Source organism: Panthera onca, chromosome C1 (assembly GCF_046562875.1).
Source record: "Panthera onca isolate mPanOnc1 chromosome C1, mPanOnc1 haplotype 2, whole genome shotgun sequence".
Taxonomy (NCBI): Eukaryota; Metazoa; Chordata; class Mammalia; order Carnivora; family Felidae; genus Panthera; species Panthera onca.
The window spans coordinates 215,595,296-215,622,021 of record NC_138346.1 but is presented as its reverse complement, the minus strand read 5'-3'; the positions used below and the strand labels follow the sequence as shown (position 1 = coordinate 215,622,021).

The 26,726-nt window shown below is 48.8% G+C and overlaps 1 protein-coding gene across 9 annotated transcripts in view; it reads right to left on the bottom strand.

Annotated features, from left to right (window-relative positions):
* Positions 1-26,726, bottom strand: part of RERE (arginine-glutamic acid dipeptide repeats) — a 424,018-nt gene that overhangs the window by 57,805 nt on the left and 339,487 nt on the right. The gene's annotated exons all lie outside the window — the stretch shown is intronic.

Here is a 26,726-nt window from a genome sequence, read left to right as displayed (position 1 = left end):
TAGGGGCAGCTCCCGGCTCCCCGGCCCCCCACCTCCGGGCCCCGGGCCTGGGGCTCGCGGCTGGCGGCCGGGTCCCGCGCGGCCAACCCCAGCGACACTTCCCGGCCGAGCGGCCCCGCAGCCACAGGTACGCCGCGCCGGCCGCACTCGGGGTCCGGGGCGGCGAGAGGCCGCGCCTGTCACTCGGCTCGGGCTCTGGCTCCACAAAGCGCAGGGCGGAGGCGGCCGGGGCGGCTCGGCGTGTGACCGCGGCGGGGCCGCGCGGCGCGGGGCGCGGGGGGCGCGGGGCTGGGGCCGCCGCCGCCGCCGCCGCCGCTGCCGGGGGAGGAGGCTGGAGCGCGGCGCGCAGAGCCCGGCGCGGCCGCGGGCGGCTGCAAAAGGCGGCCTGGATCGCCGCGCCGCCCGCCGTCCCCGCGCTCCGTCCCCGCCCGGCCCCCCGCCCGAGGCTCCGCGGCCAGAGCCTCCGGGACCCAGGCGCTGGTATCTCGGTTTCCTCCCCCCGAACAGCAGGAGTAAATCCAGGCAGCCAAAGCGCAGAAACTTCCTCCCTACCGCGGCGAGCGCGAGCGGAGGGCACCCGCGGGGCCGGGGCCCGGGGCCGGGCCGCGCCACCACTCGGGACCCTTCCCAGGCCGCTCCGTCTCCAGTCGTCCTTCCGGGCGGGCAGAGTCAGCGGCCCCACCGCCCCCGGGCTGCGAAACAGGGGGCTGGCCCCGACGACCCTCGCCCGTCCCTTCCGGCCCGGGATTGTGGGCGGCCGCTCAGCCGGGCCCAGGCATTAGCCTGCACCTCGCAGGGCGCCGTTTCACAACTAAATCACCGCGGAAGCTTCCCAGCCAATAAATCACCTGCCCACCGGGAGGAGAGTCCCTCCCACTCCCGGTGTTTGAGACCAGTCGGGCAAATTCAGTGAAGGGCCAGACTTGGCCTGCAAGACCGACCTGCAACCTCCTACTCCATTCCTGGAGGCTCTGCATTTTCAGATTTCACCCCCTTTCTAAGATATGACTCATCACTGTCAGTTTTCAGTATAATCTGTACAGTTCAAAGGAAAAAAAATCTGTCAAGGCACGAGAAAGAAGCTCTCCTCTAAGATGAATCAGAGTGACCTCTGTTACTTGTAGGATCAACAAGCATCCTGGGCTCTGTGCAGAGCATCTCCTCGGGATGCTGCCAGGCAATGAGCTGGCCCTGCCCTCAGGGAGCTCCAGGCGGGCTGGCGGGCACACAAGGGAAGGGATCAATCTCTGGGGCCTCAGAAAAGCAGCAGAGGGACAAAGGGCTCTGGGTGGGACTAGGAGAAGGAAGCAACTTACTCTGCTGACGACTTACAGGAAGTGACAAGGAAGAATGAGCCTGTCAGGTGGGCTCCAGCAGGGCTTCAAGCAAAGGAGTCAGTCAGGAAGGGCACAGAGAACATTCTGGGAACTGCAAGGAGGACAGGGTATACAGAATGGAGTGCCAGCAGATAAGACTGAAGAGGGAGGAGAGGATCAGGTTGCAGAGAGCCTTCGAGCCAGGAGCCAGGCTGAAGAGTCACGGTGCTAACTGTGGGCCAGCAGAGAAGTCAGAGCATGTGTGGTCCACGAAAGGACTGGGGAAGGACTGCTCCCGTGGCAGTGTGGCCTACGTCATGGAGTGGGGACAAACTGGCTGCAAGGCAGAGACCAGTTACAGAGGCTAGTGAGATAACTAACTCGGGTGGGAGAGGAGGAGGGCCAGAACTCCACCTCAGCCACCAGGATTAATGCTTCTTAATCCACTCGAAGTATTTACTGAGCATCTAGCACTGGGAGGAATTATGTTTTAAAGGGGGCCGCCACAGACCTTTATTAAAACTGTGATTCATTTTTAGGAGGTAAGATAAATGTGTGTGAAGCCATTACAGAACAACCTGAGGCTTCATTCGGCTGAGCACAAAGTAAGTAGTGAAGCACAACTCGTCAGTGCAGCGGGGAACGAGGAAAAGGGACGGGCTCTCGTAGTCCGGAATACCTTCACCAGGACAGGGAGACAGGCCAGACCACGAAGAACCAGCAGCATTTGCACAGGTGGAGGAGGGTGGGAAGGCCCGCCATGAAACACAGAGGTGGAGAACGGCAAGTGGGTTAGAGGAGAGGGAGAGGATACACAAAGTTCAGGTGGGTGACCTGGCAGCGTGAGTCAGAGGGAGGAAGGCCAGGACTATGCAATCTGAATACAAGCCCGATGCCAAAGGACGTACAATAGGCTCACGCCAGGAGAGGCTGGCACAATGAAGGCAGCAGCTGAGAGAGACATCGGGGTAACGTGATAGAGCTGGGAAAACCTGAGTTCAAGTCTGGATTCTTCTACTTGTTAGGATGTAATCACCAAATATTATCTATTCAACTAACGGTTGTTAAGTACCTACTATGTGCCAGGAACCTCACATGTATTAATTCAAAATCCTCACAACCTAGAAGGAAGTACTATTATTATCTCCATTTTCCAGAAAAGGAAGCTGAGGCACAGATGGTTAGGTAACCAGACCAAGGTCACCTAGCCCTTCAGAGGCAAAGGCAGAATGCAAATTCCACGTCCCGCAGTGCGATTCTCTCTGTAACATGGAGGTAAGAGTCTACAGAGGAAGCCATTTTCGGCCATGGTACCACTGCATGTAACTCTGCCCTTTCCTGTTGGCCCCAACATCAAATCACCAAGTCCTCGGCGTTCAAAGCCCTCCTTTCTTACCAATTCCAGTGCTACTCCCAGGCCCAGCCCTTATCCCTCTTTCCTACTAGCTACGCTATTAACCCGTCTCCCCCATCTGGCCATCTATAAGCCTCTGCCAAGGAGTTTCTCAAATCCACACATTTCGTCTTGAGTCCCATACTGTCTTGCCCCCAAGCCCCTACCTAAAAAAACAGCTCCTTAACCTCTTCAAAATGGTGTTTACACCCCTTAACCCTTAAGTCAAGACCCTCCAGGATCCTGTCTCTGCCTACCTTTCCAACCAGATGTCCAATAATGCCAACTGGCCCGTACTGCACCCTCTGTTGAACTCCAGACTCTGGGGCATCTTTATTACTTCTCTCCACAGCCTACCCAAGATGCTTTCAGTTTACCTCAAACCCAAGCTCAAGTCCCTCCCACTCGGACACAAAACTTGCCTGACCATTCGATCCCATTCACCCGGCAGCTGTTTATTTGTAGAAGGCTTCATGTACACACAGAGTCCAGAAGCCCCGAAAAGACAGGAACTGCATCTTCTAACACTTTGCCTCCCTATAGCATTAGGCAGGTGGAGCTCGCATGTTTTGGATGCGAGGTGAAATATGCCGTGAGATGACGAGGGCCTGGCCTTGGGTGGTCAAGATGGAAAGAGACTTTAAAAGCCAAAGAATCCGTCCTCAACTCGAACAACAGAGTTGACCTTTTTGGCTCCACGACACCAAACTGTCCTGATTTTCCTCCTATCAGGAGGCTTACTTCTTTGCCCAACTTCTAAATGTTGGAGCTCTTCCCAAGGCTTTGTTCTAGGCTTTCTGGTCTCCAAACCCCCTCCTAGTGGGAATGTCACTGCCCCACTGGTCTTCACTATCACCCGAGATTCTCCCTAGTATTTCTAAGGCTCAATCATGGTCCAAGTCCAGCGGGAACACTTGCTTGAATGTCTCATAGATATTTCAAACTAACTACTTCCAGAAATATGAATTTGCCATCTGGTGGTGAACACAGACCACCACTGTCCATGTGTTATCAATGACTGTGCCATCAAGTGCAAAAGCACCATTGGCCCCATTTAAAAAAAAAAAAAAAAAAAAAAAAGGAAGAAGAAGAAGAAAAAAAGGAAGTAAAAGCTTCATGTGGCCTGTACTGTTACTTCTCTATGGAAAGCCACAAGGCCTCAAAACTGGCAAAACATCTGCTTCTCAGAGACCAGCCTTTACCTTGTGGTTTACCAGAAATGTAGAGTAGCCTTTAAAATCGAAACAAAGCCAACCCACTCAGAGTAGTCAAGGATGCGAATAGGTCAGTGTGTTAAGTGGGTTTCTGAGGCCTTAGGCTCTTTTCCCTCTATTAATTCATCTCTCTTCAAATGAAGACCGTGAAGGTTTTCGGGCTTTAATTTAATAATTAACACTGCTGACTTTCAAAAAAACAGACAGGTACCATAAGCCTCTAAGTGAAAAGTCACAGGCACCGTCAGCCTCCTAGTAGTTGAACTGAAATTCAGCATGTGCAGCGCTGAGCTCCAACCCCTCATGCGCTATTGCTATGCCCGTTAGCTTTTGTGCCCCTGGCGGGGTGCACAGATAGCAGGCTGCTGGTGTGCAGAGGGTGAGGGCCAAAAGACTGCTCCTCCACGGGGCAGTAACTCTGGCTCAGTCGTGGCTCTGGGGGCTGAGCAGCCCTGCTGCTGATGCTCCGCAGGCTCGCCGTCCGGGCCCGCTCGGCCCTGGGAGCCCAGGGTCCGGGGGTGCCGGCACTTGTTTCTCTGGCGCTGCTTGTCTCCAATCAACCTGCCTGTGCATTCCTTGGAAGCACAAAACAAGTCCTTTTCTATTTTTGAACTCCAAAGCCAGATGAGATCCAAATATAAATATAAATTTATTTACGGCAAGGAGGCCGTCCTTTGCTTTGTTTCACAACTTAGTTTGCGACTGGGCTCCGGTTTTTATTCCTTTTATTTACTGAAATAGATTTTGACAGGTAACACTGTATACATTTAAGAGGTACAATATGTTAATTTGATGAATCTATATATTGTAATAGGACTGCCATTGAGTGATAAGTAGCACCTCTATCGTGTTACATAATTATGCTCCAGTTTATAGACAAATTGCTACAGTTTCCTATTATTGAGCTGAAACTTCGTCTCACCACCAGGAGTTACCTACTTATAAGTTCCCGGCAGAGAACATTTAACCCCTGGTTTTTAAAAAGCGAGCTACCTGAGTGGGAAGGAGCTAAATGGGTGATAGGTCCTAAGGAGGGCACCTGTGATGATGAGCACTGGATGTTATAGGGAAGTGATTAACCACTAAACTCTATACCTGAAGCCAATTTCCCCAGAATTTCAATAAAAACTTGAAATTAAAAAAAAAAAGAAAGAAAGTGAGTTACCTGAACTTAGTACTTACTGTTACAAACTTGGGTTTTCATAGAATCTGCAACACAAAACTCTATTTCTCATTCTTAGTAGAATGGAAGAAATCTGAGGCCTAAACTCAGAAATCCTAGGATCTTGTCTGCTCCGTAAAGAAAATTTTGATAAACAAGATATAATTAATAGGAATTAACTTTTTTGAAACAGGAGATAATTAGTAAGAATAAGTATAACTGGGCCCAAGTGCAGTAACATTCTCTCTTACCACAAAGCCAGATGTTCAAAATGTTTCTGAGCCTGCCCCACGCCAAAGCCTCCCAAGCCCTGTGCCCTGGCCTGCCCGCATGCTGGTCCTCTCCACCCTTAGGGTGGCAGGGTGGGCCTAGGGCTGGCAGCTTCATCGTTATGTGTCAGTGGTATGAAAAGAGTAGGGCAACACCACGCTACACCACAACACACACGGAGCTAACACGGGGCAGTGCGACAACATGCCAGGCGCTGTCTAGAGGGCTCCTCGTGTGTGGACTGACTTAGACATCTCAACAACCTTACGTCAAGGCAGGGGTTACTGATGTCTCCATTTTACAGATGGGAAAACTGACCATACGTCAGCAAATCCTTGAACCAGGGCGGGCGAGTCAAGGTGACAAATGTGGACAACTGGGGAGCCTCAGGGATGGGGTGAGGGCTAAGAATGGAGTCAGGCACAGGGTGTGGATCAGGGGGGCGAGAAGAGTCCCTTGACTGTGTTTATATTTAAAGATTTAACCGTTTTCCCCAAGTCTATAAATGGACACGTACAGGCTATAGTCTCCTAAGTCAACTTATTCTTGCCTCAATTTGCTCGCCTTTTAAACTGGCCATAAAATACCTGCCCCACCTATCTCAAAAACGTTACTCTGCATATCAAGTTGGAGAGCGCACAGAAGTGTACTGGGCTGGGAGTACGTCTTCCAAAGACTAAGGTAAGGTGTGCTCATCTCTCTTGTCTGCAGGGGAAACTCCCAACATGGCTCATCTCAAGTGCTGGTTCTGACCTGTGTCTGCAGCAGAGAAAGAAGCAGGAAGAGAGGGCTATGCTACAAAAATGGCTAAAAGATAACTCTGCATTAACCCCTGGCTGAGAGCTTTCAAAATTAACTCCCTCTGGTGAATTTTAACTAGTGTATCACAGTCAGAAACTCACCAGGATTTTAGAGAAGCCATTTCTACTCCATCCTCTTACATAACTGTTTGGAAAACACTGTAGGTATTAAAATGATTCCCACTGTGAAAATGGCTCCTTCTGCTCTACCCTGTTTTCTGCACAAAATTTTATGTTAATAACTTACTGGTTCCCAGGGGACTGAAGAGCAGGGAGATCTGCAAGTAAGCAAACTACAGCCCTCCCCCTTCCCCCCTCCTCTCCCCACCCCCCATACAAAAATGCAAGTCCACGTGCCAGGCGGGGAGTAAGAGGAGTATGAACACGGCCCTTCCGAAGGGACAGAGCAGCAGCAGAAAATCGAAGATGTGTCCCCAGTGCGGGCCTGTGCGAATGCAGGGCAGGGTGAGAGAACACTGATGCCAAGCAGAAGACATGAGAGCCTTTCCAAACATCTGTGTTACGTGTTGCCTCTACCAGTTCACCAATGGCTCTTACTGACCAACCACTAGAGGGGAACCTATTGCATTCCATCCATCCGATCCTGCTTGTTGCAGATTCCCATCACCTCATGTTCAAAACACGTTTCCTGCCGGAGACATACTACTGACAATGCTTTGACAAGTATCATTTCGTTTCTGGTTTTAAATACTTAATACATTGAAGAAACGGTGACCTGAGTAAGGAACTCCTTGTTCAATGAACAGTATCAGAATCCATTTGTCTGGGAGGAGACATGCCAGCAAAGCCCTGGTGGGCATTTCTAGGGTTTCTAGTATGTGCTTCTGATTTCTGATGCCACTTTGGAAGTCTACTCTGAACTTACTAGCATTATTCCAGGATAGTTTATAGTTTCATTAAACTGGTTACCGGTGACCCTTGAAACAACGTGGGGATTAGGGACACTCGCACCCCTCCCCAGCAGTTGAAAAGCCATGCATAACTCCCGACTTCCCCAAAACTTAACTACTAATAGTCTACTACTGACCAGAGGCCTTACCAATAACAGTCAGTTAATGCATATTTTGTATGCTATATGTATTATTTACAGCATTCTTACAATAAAGCAAGATAGAAAAAAGCAAATGTTATTAAGAAAATCGTAAGGAAGGGGCACTGGCTGGTTCAGGGTCGTGAGTTCAAGCCCCACACTGGGCGTAGGGCTTACTTCAGAGAGAAAAAAGGAAAAAGGAAAAAGGAAAAAAAAAATCTTAAGAAAAAAATACATTTATAGTACTCTATTAATCGAAAACAACCCACGTGTAAGCAGTCCAGTGCAGTTCAAACCTGTGTTGCTCAAGGGTCAGCTGTATAGTTTAAAAACAGCCAACAAGACAATAATGTAAAACAATAATCACATTTTTATGATGATTCTCAAATCTCTAAATCTTTTTTTTAAATGTTTATTTACTTATTGATTTATTTCGAGAGTGTGCACACATAATGCACACACTGGGGAGGGGCGGAGAGAGAGGGAGAGAGAGAATCCCAAGCAGGCTCCACATGACTCGGGGCTCAATCTCCCAAACTGTGTCATCATGACCTGAGCCAAAATCGAGTCGGGTGCTTAAACGACTGAGCCACCTAGGCATCCCTCCCCCGTATCTGACATCTTCCCCTACCTCAGACCTGCACCTATACTTTCTACTCAGAGTAATATCTTTCACAGACTCAGGACGTCACAATCTCAACGTGGAAATGATGGGTCCCAGCCCACATCCTCCTCAGTATACACTGCAATACCGGTGTCACTGGGGCCATTCTACAGATGGAGAAACTGAGGTTTAGGTAAATTAAGTACCGTGCCCCAATCCTACGCAGGAAGGGTGGAGAAGTAAATAAAGTTTCAAAATTGGATTAATTGCTTGGAATCCAGGTACAGAGAAAATTCTATTGTATCTACTCCTATCAGAGGAATTTAAGGGTACTGTACTTATAAAAAAATTTTTTTTTAAATTTTTTTAAATGTTTATTTATTTTTGAGAGAGACAGAGACAGAATGCAAGTGGGTTAGGGGCAGAGAGAGAGGGAGACACAGAATCCGAAGCAGGCTCCAGGCTCCGAGCTGTCAGCACAGAGCCCGATGCAGGGCTCAAACTCACAGAGCTGTGAGATCATGACCTGAGCTGAAGTCAGACGTTCAACCGACTGAGCCACCCAGGCACCCCCCCCCCCCAAATTTTTAAATGTTTATTTAGTTTTTGAGAGAGAGAGAGAGAGAGAGACAGAGCACAAGTGGCAGGGGGGCAGAGAGACACAGAATCGGAAGCAGGCTCCAGACCCTAAGCTGTCAGCACAGAGCCCAACAAGGGGCTCGAATTCACGGACCCGTGAGATCATGACCTGAGCCGAAGTTGGATGCTCAACTGACTGAGCCACCCAAGCACCCCAAAGGTGTTGTACTTTAAAAAAAAAAGATCTAAAAAATGTTATATATACATTCTTGCTTTCTGAAGCAAAAGCCTGTGTCAGGGATTATATGCTATATACCCATGTTAAAAACTTGCTTACAAGACAACTTAGCTTAGAGAACACGGCTCTGCCCTACGTAACTCCACCTCCTAAACAGGTCACTCCCCCTCTCTCGGGGCTCCTGTGCGCCCCTGTGGGAGATGAGCCTCCGGGCCTTCTACCAGCCATAGAATCCTCAACAGTCGGTGCCTCTACTTCTCCACCACTGGGAGCCACAGTGAGGCAGGTAGCGTCTCTCCTACACAGAGATGAGAGGATGGCTGAACTCTCTAAACTAAGACCCTGTTAGGGCACCTGGCTGGCTCAGTCAGAGGAGCATGCAAATGTTGATCTCAGGGTCGGGAGTTTGAGACCCACAGAGGGTATAGAGATTACTTAAACAAATAATTTAAGTTAACACACACACACACACACACACACACACACACACACACACACACACACCCTGTTAATGGAGGACATGTCTTCTCAGCCTCTTACTTGGAAGTTCAGATGATTAGTCAAAGATACCTTTAACATTAAATAACTTCTAGTTTTAGCAAAAAAAAAAAAAAAAAAAAAAAAAAAAAAAAAAAAAAAAAGAAAGACACCTGTTTCCCTGCCTCATCCCTAAAGATTTGATGGTACTTACAACAGAAACCCAAATCTGAGCCTGTCCATGTCTAAAAGAAGTCCTCTCTAGATCAAATATGGCAGCTGCTTAGCTGTTACACAGGTGTTCTCTTTCGTGTTCCTTTCCTTTCTAACCTTCCAAAGGCTGAAGAGCATAAGATTGAAAATGGGGGAAGGTCTAACATGATCCTGCCCTGATCCTTCTCCCTTCCTTCATTCACGAGTACTGTGATCATGAACAGCCTGGTTTCAATCGTGGTTCTATACATCCCTGCCCCTGCAAGATAAGCTACAGAAACAGAACACAAAGGGGGACTCAAGTGCCAGGTCCTAAGTTAATTGAGGCCAGCAAGAAGGGTCCAGCAGACTCCTTACCACCCCCACAAGCTGACTCCAGCTCATGTGCCCCAGAAACACCTACAAAAGCCAAGCAGCTGTCAGTCAGCCCCCAGTCCCTACCACATCTGTAATAATAGCACGATCAGAGAATGTTAGAGTTGGAAGGAAGCTTTTAGAGCATCCAGCCCTGGTCAAAACTCTCATTTCACAGACAAGGATCATATATTATTTAAAACAAAAACAAACTAAAACACACATTCCCACTAAGGCTTTATATTTGTGACAGACTGTATTGCTTGGCTCTGGCTCTCCCTCTCCCGACACCTGTCTCTGGAGCCCTGAGCCACCATATTAAGGAGCGTGGCTATCTTGACGCTATTGTGCCGGGGAGACCACACAGCGGGGGAGAGAGACGCCTCAGAAGTTCCAGCCATTCCAGTTCTCAGCCGTTTGAGTCCTCGTCCAGACTTGTGAGTCAAGGAACTTTCCAGGTGACTCCGACCCCACCTACCATCTGACTGCAACCTCACAAAGGCCCCCTCCGCTCCCCAAGTCAGAACCACACAGCTGAGCCATTCCTAAATTCTCATCCCACAGAAGCTATGACAGCTAATAAAATAATACTGCTGTTTAAACTTGAGGTAATTTTTATTGTTGGGGTGATGTGTTATGCAGGAATAGGAAACCACTACGAAATTCAATACAAAAACCACAAAATACTGTAACCTTCACGTTAGTCAACTATTACTTAAATGAACCAGTAAAGAACTTTGCAATTAGACTTCGTAAGACAATCTGCATGCCTTATCACTCTGTATAATATTCTGACGTAACACGGAGCTCTTATTACCTTATGATATGACACGACAGGATATATATGATACTGAATACAGGAGAAAATCTGTCTACTACGAAATCTCTGGCACCTAGAACAGCACTTGACACAAACAGCAGGGGATCAACAACCGCGGGCTGGATTTGTAAATGAACGTTATCTGTAGGTGAGCTGGTTTCGTCTTCCCATAACACTATTTGACTTGCCAGCCATTTGTTGACTTGACTCAACGCCCCCTGATCTGCGTTCACTGTTAAGCTTCCAACTCTCTAATTACTACCTACAAAATGGTTTGACACCAACTTTCCCGTGCGCTCAAATGTACGAGTCCCGCTACAGAAACCACACCATCCGGCTCCGTGATGTCAGCTCGTCACCCAGAGGGACGCCAGCCATTTTCTTTTCAACACACCTCGGTGTTAAACCTTTCCTGGGTGGTCTCAAGTGTCAAATCAAAGTTACTCCATTTCTTCACTCAAAGACCACATGCCCAATGGGAAAACGACTTCATGTGAGATGGTTTACATAGCAACTGGGCCCACTAGCAAAGGCCACTGAGCCCGCTTGTACGGCTTTGTCTATATACCTCTCTGAGTCTACAGGATTATGTTGAGTACGTGGAAGTCCTGTCACGATTTCAGGCCTAACAAAGCACCGCTACGGGGTGAATCTCAGAATGCTTCAATGCACTTTCAAGTCACATGAGAACTGGCTAGTTAGGCAGCAGCCTTAACAGATGTAGAAATACCGCCAGACAAATACCTCTTGCCAATAATGGCTGCCCAGCTACACCCAAATTAAAAATAGCCCAACAGTAATAACAGAACCCAAATGGGCATCAGAGGCCCCTTCTTTCCCTGCAAAACCACCATAAAATTTCCACAAAAATGTCCCTGTAAAGTGGTTCATAAATAAGTCATTAAAAAGTAGAGCTCAGCACAGGAGGAAGGAAGAGGAAACTCAAAAAAGAAATGTGGCTTGTCTATAAGTTACAAGGGAAAAAAGAAGTAGAAATCTTTAGTGAGTAAGCCTTTTGCAAAAATGGTAACTAAAAGAGTCTAGATCTGTGGCTGCCCAAAAGAAACCGAATGTGAACCACAAATGCGAGCCAAATATGTAACTTTAGTTTTCCAAGGGTCAGATTTTAGGAAGAAATTGGTAAAATTCACTTTAATAATACATTTTAACTTGAAATATCCAAAATATTATCATTTCAACATGTAACCAATGTAAGGAATATTAATGAAATGTCTTACATTCTCCTTTTCCTACTCTGTCTGCAAAACCCAGTGTGCATTCTACACGTGCAGCACATCTCAAGCTGGGCTGGCACATTCCAGGTGCCCTACGGCCTTGTGCGGCTAGTGGGTACTATTACCAGCACAGGCCTTGCCTGAATGATCCTTCTTTGTTGTAAAACATTAAAACACCCAAAGTGCTAACAGTTTTCTATTAGGGAGGCAAAATACATATACTGTTAGAATCAGGGACAATGATATCATACATGTAGTCCTAAATTAAATACAATTAATAAAGGCTTGTTCTTTTAAATTAAGTGAAACCTGCCTTCCAGAAGAACGTAGCCGAAATCCAGAAGTTATTAATTATGATCTGTCCCTCTTCCCAAACAGGGGAAACTGTGGCCCTGACCAGCACTGGGGGCCCACTTCAGTTCCTGGGCTCCTGGACTTTGTTTCCCCTTCCTGACCACATGATAAGGGCCAGGGCTCCTCGCTGAACTTGTGCACTTTACACAATCTCCAAAAAGGGAGGGAAATCAATTATTCCTTTAGGAAATGTAGGGGAATGATGGGGGTTTGGGGGGGGAGAGGAGTGTATTTCAATGACAAAAGGCAAGCCTCGGTCATAAGGCAGAACCCTGTCTTAACCAGCAGTCATTGTTTTCTTTCTAGTATGGGCACCCCATTAGGTCACATGCTATCCCCACGCAGGATGGCTATCACAAGAGAGCCCCTCCAGGGAGGGTCCCACATCAGGGCCTGGTAATGGGCCCCACCACAAGGCTGTCTGGCGGCTTTTGTTTGGAACAATAGTGCTCCCGTGATACCTCACTCTTGCTTGGAAATATTGTTATTAAGGGAGCATGAACACAGCTGTGTGTAAATTACACAAACAGATTAGATCTGTATATTCATAAGGAATACAAACATACTAATAGCACATTTACATACACAGTGGGACGCACAGGGCTGCATGCAGAGCGGAGTTTGGTTTCCAAAGTATTTCCTTAAAGTTTCACAGAAAGATATGCTTAAGAACTGCTCAGGCTGCTAAGTCAGGCTGAGAGTCTTCTGCCCTGTGCAGAACGCCCCCCAAAATGAATTCCTCTTCATCCTCGTTTGCAATATTAGAATTTGAGATTCCATAAAGGAGAAACCTCAAGAAGAACTTTAAAACCCACTTTATAGCAAAAATCAATCAGCATGGGATAATTTTCACAGTTAAAAGGTTGCAACTACAAATGGGGGAGGGGTGCAAAAGAAAGCAGTGTGGGCGGAAGCAGAAAGTAAGAAGAATCTGGAAGTTTCAGAAGTAACCCGTCCTAAAATGACAGCTCTCCTGAAACACGGATGCAGACACGTACAAAGAGGAAGGCCCGCTTAGTACTTGTTAACACAACATATAGTAAAGCACGATCTTTGGATTCTTCAACTAGTTTTGAAAGATAGGGAGAAAAGCAATCAGGAGTGGATGCTTACTGTATTAAATCAAGAACACAGACACAAACATCAGGAAAGCTGGGCTCTGGGTCCATGCACGATTCTATCGAGGCTTCACAGATGACCCCGGGCAAGTAACTAAACATTGCCTGGGCTAAGTTCCTCATGGAAAGATTGCATCCCAAGTATCCTCATTAAAAAAACAAACAACAACCAACAACAACAAAAAAAACCCACTAACTTTTAAATTATTGAGGTTCCGGTAAAACAGAAAAATTTTTAAAAGAGTAATAATCCAACTAAGTAAGAATATTAACCTATACACGTATGGATAGACACATAATAACAAGCACCCTATCTATGGGCCTTAATTTTATTCTTCAAAAAATCTAACAGAACTCTCCAACTGACCCTCTTTCTCTTTTTTCTTGATACGGTTTGTATAAACTCCTGGTTTAAAAAAGAAGAGAAAAAAAAAAAAAAAGGTCCGTCTCTGAGGCGTGGGTTTACTGTGCTCACGGCTCCACCGATAAATCATCTCCCGATCCGGGCCTGGAAAAGCACGGCCACGGGTTGACTGCTCCAGCCCTGGGTTGCCAGGCAACCGACACAAGGGGGAAGTCTGAGAACCGCTGACAGATAGCCAAGTGGCTGAAACAACAGACTTCTCTCTGTCAAAAATGTGTTTCAGAGAGCCACTTCCCCACCTCTGCTCTCTGCTGAACACTACACGATTGTAACATCAAAATCAAAAGGCCAATGTAATAAAAACACACTTCCTGCTCGATTACTAATTGTTAAAAAGCTGCGGGGAGGCCGGGATCACACAGTGTATGGCAACAGAAATGTGAACCTGAAAATGAGATCAAGTCAGCGGCATGTGAGAAATCGGATCTAAATGCAGCACCGCAGCTTCCAGTCAGCAGCCCTGGTGCGTGGGGCAGATCAGCTGCCGGAGGAAGCACCAGGAAGAAAAGGAACGTTGAGACGTTCAAGAAAACGAGCCGAACGATAACTGAGAAGCCACAGGCCCACATTACTTAAGAACAAAACCAAGAACACTGTCAATTGTGTGAAACTCATTCTGGAGACAACAAAAAGTTTGCTCCTTCCGAACGCTCCAGCTCCGGCAAGTGGCCGTGCGTGTGCGTGCGTGCGCGTGCGTGCGTGCGTGTGTGTGTGTGTGTGTGTCTTTGGGTGCAGTGGGATTCCCTAATGCTGGACTATAAACTGGATTACAGCAGATCCTTCAGATAATGCCCGATGATACCATGTCTGAGGTCTGACAGTCTAATGCAACATGTTTTTTTAAGTAAGTTCTACCTCGACGCGGGGCTCGAACTCACAACTGTGAAATCAAGAGTCACAGGCTCTACCAACTGAGCCGGCCAGGCGCCCCCGCTGCAACACTTCACACGTCTACTGTGCGCGCACCAAGCTTGTGGTGTTGTGCTGCCGCCGAGTATCAACTCTATGCAGCGTCCTTCCACGAAACCACTGTATTGAAACTGTCATCTGGGACTCCTTGGAAACTGACTCTGCGGGATTTGGAAGAGGCCAGCACTCCGAACAGGGTTCTTCACCTTTTTTGTGCCATGGGCACTTGTGGCAGTCTGGAAAGGCCTAACCTCTTCCAAAAAATGGTTGTAAATGCTTAAAATAAAATACATGGGATTACAAATAAAACCAGTTGTATTGAGATCCACTTATCAAAACATTGAAAAATGTAAACATACTTTGCTAGCATGTTAAATAACAAGGTCACAGAGAGTTTTGTTTTCGTGAGGGTTGCTGTTTTGTTTTCTTTTGTAGTACAGGCTCAGATTAGAAACTCCTGGAGGGCAAGGACAGCAATTTATTCATCGCTTATTCATCTCAGCACGGCACAGCCTGTTTCGCTGCCCAAGGCTGACTGACCGAACCCTGGAAGATGGCTGCCAGGCTCCCAGGCTGGCCGGCCCTCTCCGTGCCCTCAGCCCAGATCCTACAGGGCCTGATTTGCCCTGGGCTTTCCCAGTGCCCACGACTGGGCCTGGTAGGCAAGATTTGTGGGTTCTCAGTCTGCACAAGGGGGTGTGCAGACAAAAACACAGACCCAAATGGTTCCAAGGGAATGCATTTCCAAACCTTCCACTTTCAGATGTTGTCCTTCCTAAATTCACCCGACAGCATCCACTTGCCCGAGCGCGCACTCCTGCGAGGAAGGCACCGTGTTTTCCCGGGCCCTCTCACGACGGCCCTCCCCTCACAAGCACAAAGGCACCCCTCTCCCATCTGGAATGCTCCTAGGCAGCACTGCCCCTGATACAGACACGCCAGGGCACCAAACAAAGGATCGATTCAAAATACTGATGTTGGTGTTGACACAGTGGCTAACTCTAAGGTCACGATAAGAAAGCCTTATGCAAGTCAGGTACTTTCCAGTTCTTTGCTTTCAACAAAAATGAAGGAGGACCTAGCGGAGGTGTCATCTGATAGATCACTGCAAACCAAGTCTGATGATAAATTGTTTCTTTGGCATTGTTACGGAAGGAATTCGACTTATTGAGTGACACCGTAACAAAACTATTATTCCCATCTGCTTATTCAAGCACACAAGGTTTTTGAGCACTTCTATCTACAGATACACGAAAAATAAGAATAAAACCGATGCAGAGCACGGCCTCACTCTGACAATAAGCAATATTCATGCAAGAATGAATTCGTTTAAAAAACCGAATCTATCGTATTTCCGATAAGTATTAAAAAAGTAAAATTCTTATCAACATTTATAACATCTTGTTTTGATAAACTGGACACTAATAATTATTATAACATAATTGGAGAGAACTTCCCTTTTGAACACTTAGAGCTTTGTTGCTAAAGGAAATAACACCACGCACGCGTCTTTTGACACACAGCCTTTTTGCGGCAGAGTACGAAAGGCTGCTCTGACAAGAGACTCCCGGGCAGGAGATGCTTTTACATTTGGGATACGGTCTGCGGGGAAGTGGATTGAAAAGCTCCTAGTTACAGAAGCGAAAGGAGGGAAAGGAAAGATAGAACGTAATATGTTACTGCTAAAAAGGAGCCCATTCATATGTATTTTCAGATAGATGATAACGCGTATAAATTGCGAGGGTGTTCAAAATGCCCTGGATAGATTTAAGAGAGATGGAGCAGTCTCGCTTTCGATGTCACTATTTACATGCAAGAAATTACATCCTTATCATGACAAAGGTATATGCCAATCTAACCTTGGAAGGAAACGTATGGCTTTTAAATTTTTTTTTTTTTTTAACGTTTATTTATTTTTGAGACAGAGAGAGACAGAGCATGAACGAGGGAGGGTCAGAGAGAGGGAGACACAGAATCCGAAACAGGCTCCAGGCTCTGAGCTGTCAGCACAGAGCCCGACGCGGGGCTCGAACTCACGGACCGCGAGATCGTGACCTGAGCCGAAGTCGGCCGTTTAACCGACTGAGCCACCCAGGCGCCCCGGAAACGTATGGCTTTTAAAGCAAAACTCTTTTAGGGGCTTCACGGGAAAGAGAGACTTCTGTGTCGTTTGTTTCGCTAGCTTCATACGAGAGGCGGGAACTGCGGAGAGTGCCGGGCGTGCTTCGGCGCCTCAGCTGGAAGCGCCGGGAGGTGCTGGGCTCCGGCTTCACCTGACAGAACCAGGTAAAGACAAACGGGGAGCTCGAGCCCCTCGGGGTGCGATCCAGGAGCTCGGGCTCTCCCTGCTCCCACCCTGGACTCGGCGCCCACCACCCTCAAGTGTGTGGGTCAGGAGATGCGGTGAAACGGACTGGGAGGTTTCGCCTCGGCTCACGGGGACAGCGTGCCGCGTGAGCTCGAGAAGGCAGGGCGGCGGTCGTGGTGCGCACAGGTCCCTCGAACCCACGGCGACTGCCCCAGACTCGACCAGAGCCGGGTCCCTGCCGCTCCCCGAACGTGTCCCACACCCCCCGCGCCTCAGCGGGTCATCACGCGATATTCTGCCCGGGGATCCTGTGCAACGTCACTAAGGAGCTATCCTTGGGCCGGTGGCTTTGATTCGCTCACCACCGGTATGACCCTGAACGGGTTTATTTACTCGCCGTTCCGCATCTATGTTTTGTCATCCTTCTCTGTGCCCCCTGCCACGGAACTTCCCATGTCCTGCCCAGCACCAAGTCAGCACCAAGTTCTGGGCACCCAAGCCCATCGCTGCCGTTAGAGGCCCTCTCCTGGAAGTGGGGTAGTCCTGTCGGGGTCCATCTGTCAGAGTCCTTGCATAAGCGTGAGTCAGGTATTTAATAAATATTTCTTCAAAGACAATTCCTGTTACCAGTACCTGAGGCTTCGAGGGCCACAGAAGACCTAATTATTTAATTGACACTCTCATTTCTTAGACAGAGGATCGAGGACTTGCCGAAGGTGCAGCAGCTGGTCTCAAGCACAGATTCAACCAGACACGGGTTTACCAACACTTCTGTTTTCTACCGCTAAACTTTAACTGCATTACTAATACGTGGTTTTCTATAGACACATGAGGAGTTATCTGAGGAAAGTAGAAGTGAAGGGAGGGGGGAGAGAGGAAAAAAAGAGAAGAAACTGGAGTTTCTTGTTTTTCAGCAAATCGCGAACCCAACAGTAACAGGACACAATGGTGGCAAACATTCAGAGGAGACCGGAAGTTGCTTTCCCCTGGTTCATTTAGGGACAGCCCCGAGACCTGAGATGAGGCCTGAGAGTTTTCTCCCAGGCGGGCAGAGGATCCAGACTGCTCTGACTCCCGGCAGCCAGGGCTGGTGGGACCTTCTCAACACAGTCTAGGGTGGCCAACGGTGGAAAAAATTCTTGTGGCTTAATAAAGGATGAAGGAAATGTTCCTTACAATGAGGAAACGAATCACCGGCCCATCAAGTTCCTTCATGTCCTTTTTTTGGAGGGGTGGGGGGCTTTAGGCTCGTAGGCCTTTTTGGCGAAACATTATACTAAGAAGCACTGAAGAAAACGAAATGGTGGTGACATCTACAGGGAACCACACAGGCTAGACAGAACCTCCTTCTGGGTTTAACCACAGCTTCCCCCCCACCCCCGCTCTCTCCTGGCCGCAGACAACATGCACCCCAAGCCGCCTTCGGCAAACATTTTACAAGAACCAGACCCTGCTCTTCTAATGTCCCCCAATCTAAAAAGTCACGGAGAAGGTTTAGAGAATCTTTTTGTCATTTAGGAGTATTCTACTGTTGTGTCCCCCATACTGGAAAATGCACGTCCGTGCGGGTGAAACGAATAGACTTTCACGCAGCTACGTGATTTTATTTCTGTAGCCAAGTTCCCACCTGTCCTTTTAGCCAAATTCAGTTCGTTCTGAGCCCTCAGAAGTTCCCAAGTCCTGAAGGCGCTTATCTGGTCCTGACAGGGAACAGTTTACAGGCAACTGAGACATGACCCCGAAAGTCACCAGACGGGGGCTAAGTAATTCAATTGTTCCGAAAACACGTATCACTCCTAATGAACTGACTTGAATTATCAGACACACGATCTGTCCAGACCTGGAGGCACAGTGATGTGGAATGGGGTGCCGCTGCCCTGAAGGAGGCAGCTCCCCGGCCACACGGCCCCTGCCCTACTCAGTCTCCCCGAGTGCAACTGGCTTATGTTCTCCGTAGCATCTACGTGGATCGTGTTGTTTACGTTAATTTGTTTATTTGTCCGTGTTCCCCAATAGGACACAAGCTCCTTGAGGACAGTATGTCCAATGTTATTTTTATCTCCAAGGCTTAGACGAGACCTGGTGCACCGTTAAATGCCTAACATTTGTTGAGCGACTGAGGAAACAAATAGCACAACGTATCCCGGAGCCACTGCTCCCATCTGACATCTTAAATTCTAAGTAATGTTCCAGCCACAAAATCCTGCCTCCTTCTTCAACCTCTAGATGTTGGTCCAATTCTACCCAACTTGGCATTTAGCGTGCCGTGCTGAGGAGTGGGACGCCGTAAGAGATGGGTTGCTCTCAAGAAGCACATCATGAAGCAGAGCAGTGCAGGGGGGTCTCTGTCTCCCCAGCCGTGGGACCTAAAATGACCCTCGACGCCACAAGTTTCCTTCCCACCCCTTCCCCTGTTACTCCCATCCCAATCCCTACTTCTGGCTAAGGACAGCTCACCCTAGCAACTCCCAACTGGCCCCTTATACTGTGTCCCCTGGAGGCCTATTGTCTTCTCTCTCCCTCCCTCCCTTCTTTCTGTTCTCCAAATGCCCTCACACCCACCCCCGCCCCCCCCCAACATCCTCACATCATGACCCATACGGCATCCCTCACAACCCCTCTAGTAACAGAGTCAGAGGCCTAGTTCTGTGCATTCTTTGCACTTCATCTTAGCCAAAAGGCCGAGAAGCGATGTTCTGTGCATTCTTTGATTCCAACGGTCTGACCAGCATTTTCTGACCACATCATCTACCGCCTCCAGCTGCTTTTTCTTGTCATGGTATCAACCAACCAAGCCAGTCTCCCTCGCCCATATTCAGTGATCCTACACCTGAGAGTCCCTTTCTCTATCCTACCTTTTGACAGCACTCTCAGGAACATGAAGAATCTTGCCCAGAGCCCTCCTAATATTCTGGATTTTTTGCATCACCATCCTCAGTGCCCATCATTCCAACCTAGCCGCCCACTGACAGCCAACCTTCACATTTGGGCAGCCCTGAAAACCTGGACATTTTCTCTTATTTACGCTGCCACCAGGAATCCCACGAAATCTTTTTCTTGATTACGACCCACAGCCCTTCGACGCTTCTGCCACCTCTACCCGGTTCCCCAAGTTGTGAATGAAGCCTGGGACCCATCATCACTTATTTCAACAGTGTCATCAATACTATGAGACGTGCCTCAGCATCCTGACCTGGTACCAGTTTCCTCCCCTAATCCTTCACATGAGTTATGCCAAAGACAGCCTCAGTCCTATGACTGCGTGTATTAAACAAAAACAAAACAAAACAAAACAAAGTAACTACTCCTCGTATCCTAGGAGTTCAATATAACGGTTAACAAATTAAACAGTATAGAGTCCAAACCTTTCTCCAGCCTTTTCTGACTTCGTTATTTTGTCCATCCCTCTGCCTATCAACATAAGAGTCCCCCAGAAAGTCCCTTTTCGGTCTGTACTGCTATCCCTGATGACTCACCAGCTCCCGGCTCTGCTGCTTAGCAGCTGAGACCCTGAGCCAGCTTCCAGTCTCCTCAACTGTGAGCTTTCCCTGTAGACCAGAAATCTCTCCTACCTTTAGACCTTCATTTCTAACAGCTGGATCGACCCGCATCTTTTTAAGTCACTGAAGATTAACACAAACACTCCCGTCTCCTCTAAAACAAGTCCCGATGTCAGATTTTGCCATTAGTACCACCAGTCTCCTCCCTCGTGCCAAAACACGAAGCCTGAATGGTGTTTCTCCACCCTTTCCTTGCTTCCCACCTCCAACCGGCTAGGCTTCTCTAGAGACACCACGTGGTACAGCAAGGGAGGAGCCGGAAAGCTGCCTCTCCAGATCACTCTGTGACACGTCAGTCCAGTCGGAGCAAGCCGAGTGCTCAGAACAGCACCTGGCGCAGAGTAAAGGTCTGAGGATTGCCCTGGAAGTTCTTGGTCTTAGTTGTTCCGCTTGCTTCTCCCTCCCTCTGCCCCACAACCTCGGCTGGGTGTTAGAACCCAATGCCCTGGTCATATCCCAGATGAATTAAATCAGAATCTTGGGGTGGGACCCAAGTCTCTGTTGTGTGTGTGTGTGTGTGTGTGTGTGTGTGTGTGTGTGTGCATGCACTAAAGTTCCCTGTGTGATTCTAGTGTGCCCCCAAGGTTGAGAATCACTGCTATAAACTTTCAACATCTCTCACTAGGACCACAGTCCGTAGCCTGGAACATGGACGCCCGGGTCCCACCCCAGAGATTCTGGTCTAACCAGGCTGGAGTATATAGTCTTAGCACTGAGAAATGTTAAAGTCTTCCAGATGATTCTAACATGTAGCCAGGTTCCAGAACCACTAACTCCCTTCTCTACCCACTTTACCACCGTTACTGCCAGATTAAAATTCAATGGTGGCCCCAGTCCTATCACTCCCCACGTTCAAAAATGTGTAATTATTCCTTACTTTCTATTAAGTTAAACATAAACTTCTCTTTCCATAAAGAGTGGGTGGCTTTGAATCAATCAGCTGTCTTAGACACTCCTCCACCCATAGCTTCAAACTGGGCGACTGGCTATTAAGCAGCCACTCACATTCTTTTATGCCTTTGTTCTGCCATTAACCTGGATCCACCGTGCCTGGCAAAACCCTACCCATGCTTTCAGGTTCCTATCAAATAACACCTCCTCCTGAGAGCCCTTCCCGATCTCCCCGTCCGACAGTGGAAAGTGGCAAGTGCAGCCCCGCGTGTCCCGTGGGCCCCGGTACAACACCAGGAGCAGGAGGGGCACTCAGAAAGTTTCCAATTGTGTGGCTGCTGTCTCCTCTCCAGGTTGCCTGTGGCGACAACAGCCAACTCAAGTACGCGTGTACACTCAGTGCCAAAATCAGTCAGGGATGCCACTCAGCCGGCAATTATCAAGGTCAGTGGGGACTCCTGCAGAGATCTTAGTGGCTGAAGAACAAACGTAGTTTATTTGTCTCCAGTCAGCGATAAGCTCCCTTCCTCTTGGATGGCGAACCAATACTGTTTTCTAATCTGTGTCTAAAACACAAAGCTAAACTAACGACAGCAGGAAGAGAAGGTTCTAGAGGAAGAATTACGACAGTGAGCAGTGGATAAAAAGACTCCAAATGCATCCAGCAGAACGTTGCAGAGGTCTGGAAAGGCAGTGGAATTAAGTTCAATATAAAGTAGGAAAAAAAGCCCTCCCCTCCCATATAATGGTACTTAAGGCAAATCTAAAGTCGGTTATCCAGAAGCAGACAATAAGGTTTGGTTTTGAACTACACAAATCCATCACTCCTTTTGTCAAGATACTCGTTTGAAGGACAGTGCCTCCCTCACACCTGCGTATCCTCCTAGCAACGGATTTCTGTGGTGCCTGAGATTATTTCAAACCAACAGAGGATAACATGGCATGATGCTTACTGGCTCCTCTTGATGTACGAGCAAGTGAATGATCCATCCGAAAAAGTTTGCCTTTTAAAAGCAAGATAATCTAAGTGGATCCTTTGAATGTTTGGCAGGGGTTTTAGAGAGAGTGCTCACAGGAGAGGGAGAGGGAGAGGGAGAGGGAGAGGGAGAGGGAGAGGGAGAGGGAGAGGGAGAGGGAGGGAGGAAGAGGGAGAGGGAGAGGGAGAGGGAGGGAGGGAGGGAGGGAGGGAGGGAGAGAGGGAGAGAGGGAGAGAGGGAGAGAGGGGGAGAGAGAGGGAGAGAGGGGGAGAGAGCGGGAGAGAGAGAGAGAGAGAGAGAGAGAGAGAGAGAGAGAGAGAGAACGCACGAGCGAGCCTGGCTGGGGGGCAGGGGGAGAATGTGAGCAGATAATGAAGTCAGAGAGTTCTAAAGAGGGAGACACACTACCAGGGTCAGGCTGTTCCGGGGTCAAAAAACTGGAAAGCTGACAAAGAACTTGGGCTGTCTCAAAGGACAACCAGAAACTAATTTTCAAACTTTTGTTTCTGCTAAAGGATTGGAGCATTTCATTTTCGTGGACTGGGCAGAGAGGGAGGATCCAAATATTCAGAGTCCATCCCAACTTTAAGCTACTTTGAGAGTCTGGAACAGCTTTGGCTGACGAAATCAAGGGTCCCAAGTGGCGTTCCGCCGGGAACACAGGGATAGGAACCACAGACCGGGGCCCAGTGCCTTCCACAAGCAAAGCTATTTTATTTTTAGATGAATGTTAGATGGGTTTTGAGTGCAGGTCAACTGCTCCCCACATCTATGCTTAATAACACCTTGTTAAATCCATTTTCTAAAACCCTTCTTTCAAAAATGGACAACCAAGCCTGCTTAGCTAGCTATGTTATCCTAACTAATTAGAGGCCCTAGATGGAAAAAGAAAATGATTAATTTAGGCTGAAAGTGCCTGTTTGGAAAGTGGCTTATTTGCAAGTGGGTAACGCCTGCATAGGCTTCAGGAACAGTGGCTCCCAGACAAGATGGGGGCTCGTGAGAGGAGAAAAGGGACTGAAGTGACACAGAGCAGAGCCACTGGTGACAGATCACCCTTCCCTCTGGCTCTGGGAGAGCCTGTAACACTTGTTAACGTGCATCTCTGGGGTTCAGAGGTTTTGTTTTATTATCGCTGATGGGGAAGATGAGAAAAATAAATTTACAATCAAAACTGACAAACCAGTTGCAAGGAAGCCAAGAACTCTTAGTTAGCGCTAGGACACAGGAGTCTGTGGGCATACGTGCTTTCAGATTTCTTAAACAGAGATGATTCTGTTAGCTGGAGATAAGCTATCCGTCCAGTTTTGCACCTGGGAAGTGAAAGGGAGGCGTGGCCGGCAGGAGGAAATTGGTATCAGGTCCAGATTTCCGGTCAAACACACCTGCCGGCCGTTGCAAAGTGTGCCCTTTCGCCCTTCCTTTCCCTCCCCTGTCATTTCTTACAGAGCAAACTAAAGCTCAAGGAGGGGACCTGACTTCCTCGACATCTCAAAGGTGGCTGGCGGCCTGAGGACTGTCGTCCAGCCTTGCGTTCTCTCTGAACGCGTCCCACCCCAATGAGCCTTCCAGAGAGGAGAGGGAAGGGTGTGATTTAAGCTCTTCCCTTCCTCCAGAGCTCAAGTGCGCTGCATTTCAGCCACATACTTCGTGCCCTCGGGTGGCAGAGTCGCGCAGGACGCCGGACAGCGACGGCAAAGCTGCAGGTGTTCAGTGTGGCACAGGCACTTCCCCCGTTTCCAGGACAGAGACCTTCCCAGTGTTCTCTGGGTCATAATCTCTGAACGTTTGACAAAAGGATCCAGACTGACAGAGGAGACGCTTAAAAGACAAACAAACAAACAAACAAAGCAGGTTCCGGACGCACACTTTAGCTCTGAAGCCCGGTGTGGGCACACTCCTCAGCCCTCGGGCCGCACGGAGGCCTCCAGCCATTCTGCTCTGTTCTCTCAGTTCGGTTGCCGTTTTCCTTACAACTTTGCTTTGCTCTTTCCTTAATTCCCTGGTGTATTTATTTGACAGTTCTTCTGTTTCCTCTCGCTGGGATCAACGACAGGGGATGGAGCCCTTTAAAAGGGAAGAAAATACTCTAGAAGTGACCAAACAGGGAGGCACACGAGAGGTTCGGGGGAAACCTGAGAGGCGGGGCGTAGTTTACCCACGCACCACGGTCTCTAAGAAGACCGCCCCGAACCACCAGCCGGCCGGAAGAAAGAGATGTGCAAACAGGTCACTCCGCTCTCCAATGCGTGACGGGTGGTGAGGGAAGACGGGTTAGTCCGAGGGGCCGGAGCCACACCCACACCGGGCCATCTCCTGAGGCTCTGGCCTCCTCTCCCCGCCATCGCTCGCTCTCCCACGGCCAACAGGGCAACCACACATCAAGTATGAAGCGACGCTGGCAAGACGGAGCTCTCCCCGCTGGAGTCCAGGGAATGAAACCTCACACACCCGGACGGGGTTGGTTGCTTCTTCCAAGGGAAGCCACCGAGAAGGAAAGAACGGGCCACGTCCCGTCGGCTCTGCTGGAGCTAAAGCGCGCACCGGCCGTGGGCTCGGAGGAGAAGCCCCCGAGGCGGCAGCGGGGAGCTCAGCCAAAGGGGCCGCGAGGCCCTGGGGGGCGACCACCTCCACTCAGGTTCTCTTCCATCCGACCCAGTCCACACAGTAGCTTCGGATCGTCCGCCACATCCCAGGCCCTGGGCTCTGTGCTGGGGATACAAGGAGAATTCAACCAGAGGCCCTGACCTCGAGACTTCCTAGCCCCTCGTGGAAGTCCCCACACACACTTGCCGTCACAACCCAGCGCGGCGGACCTCCCCTCTCCCCAGCTCTTCGGCGCGCGGCTAACACACTGCGTGTGTTACCGGGTGATCTTGTTTTAACCCGTCTCCCCCACTGGAACGTCAGCTCCGGGAGGGCAGGGATTTCTGCCTGTTTCGTTCCGGGCCGCAGCACCGGCACCCAGAAGGGCGCCTGGCAGAGCGCCGTCCCGGTGCTCCGCCAACACCCGCGGAACGAACGGACGGGTGAACTTCCAACAGCAATCGACAATCAGAACTGAGTAAGTAACCTGGTGAGCGACACGAAGGGTCATCCCACGTTCACGTTCACACAGGATCGACGGTAACGGAGAACGAGTGGGCTTGCCACCTGCAAGCCCCAACACCAGGCGCAAGAAATACAGAGCCAGCCAGCCAGCCAGCCAGCCAGCCAGCGGTGGGCCCGAGTGCTAAGCCGGTTAAGGCCAACTGGGGGAAGTTCTCCTTTACGACCACCAAACACACTCTTGCTTCCCAACACCTCGGCACTTTGCTTTACGAATGTGGAAAATGCACTGGAATTCACCCGTATGAAGTACTCTGGAAACACGTCTTAAAGCAAATTCTGAAATATCAGTGGAAAGTGTCATTTGACAGCATGCGGGGTGGGGGCGGAGGAAAGAACAACAACAAAACGCTACTAGGAAATGTAAAAAAAAGTGCGCTGGCACTCCAGTGAAGGGAGCGATTAGGGGGCTACCGAGGCCATTGTGACTTCTACCTAAGAGAGAATTTAGATTTAAGACGCAAGAATGCCAGAGAAGAGGAGACAGTTTAAAAGAGTTACTTCCTCTCATCGGGGGGTTCCTTTTTTTTAACCTCCTGTTTCCTTCCCCCCACACTGAACTCCAGTTACCAGACTAACACAGTATGTTTCACCTGTGAAAACGTACGGCTCCAATGTCACCATACATAGAATGTTCCATGCATACACATTAAAATTGGCTCCAGCTCTGTTGCTAAGAAACTGCAGAAGGAAAGGGTTTTCCATCCTCTTCATTTATAAAATAACCACTTTGTCTACAGGAGAACAAATGCAATCTCTCAAGTCCCCTTGTGTCTTGTTCTCATTTTTTAAACGAACAGAGAAAGATGACGGAGAGTGGCTGAAAGTGTATGCTGTCGCCATTTTTTTTACATGCCCTTGGAAATGAGATGGAAAACAAGGTTTCAATAACCCACTGCTGTAGTATTTATTAATCTTTCAAGCTGAAGATTCCCCCCAATACTCCCCCACTTCAAGCAAAAATGAAAAATGTCCCGGGAAAATTGCTCTTTGATTTTAAAAGATTATCCTAAGCAGCAAGGAATAATTTGGGGTGTGCCTGCATGCAGTGTGGGGTTACTTCCCAGGTCTCTGTGCTGTTCCTCATTGCCCTAAGGCCTGAACTTGTACACGCACCAACATGCACACACAAATTTAAATTAAACTGGTGCTGCCTCTTGGAGCCCAAGAACAGCACAACTTACTGTTGGTTTTAAACAAAATTACCTAGTATCAGGGCTAGGGGGTAAGGAACTTTAGAAACATACTGGTTAAAGAAAATGAGAAAAAGAACGGCCTTGTTTAGAAAAACAGGCATACTACCTTCTCTGACCACAGTTTAAAGAGGAAGCCTAGAAAGCAATAAAGCCAC